We start from the raw sequence: 274 nt of genomic DNA on the forward strand, positions 1-274 counted from the left end.
GCAGCAGCAGCAGCAGCAGCAGCAGCAGCAGCAGCAGAAGCATGCGGAACTGCTGATTTCTGGGAATGGGAGGATATAGGCGGGGAGGACGAAATGTATGCAGCAGCAGCAGCAGCAGCAGCAGCAACAGCAGCAGGAACTCCATCCCTATCCTCCTCATCCCCAGCAGCAGCAGCAGCAGCAGGAGCAGCAGCAGGAGCAGGCATAGACCCAATGCAGCGGCTGCTGCAGCGGCTGCTGGTGCTGCTGGGGAGAAAGGCGGGGCCCCCGTTCA

This window comes from Eimeria mitis, genomic scaffold (assembly GCF_000499745.2).
Source record: "Eimeria mitis Houghton genomic scaffold, Emh_scaff9502, whole genome shotgun sequence".
Taxonomy (NCBI): domain Eukaryota; phylum Apicomplexa; class Conoidasida; order Eucoccidiorida; family Eimeriidae; genus Eimeria; species Eimeria mitis.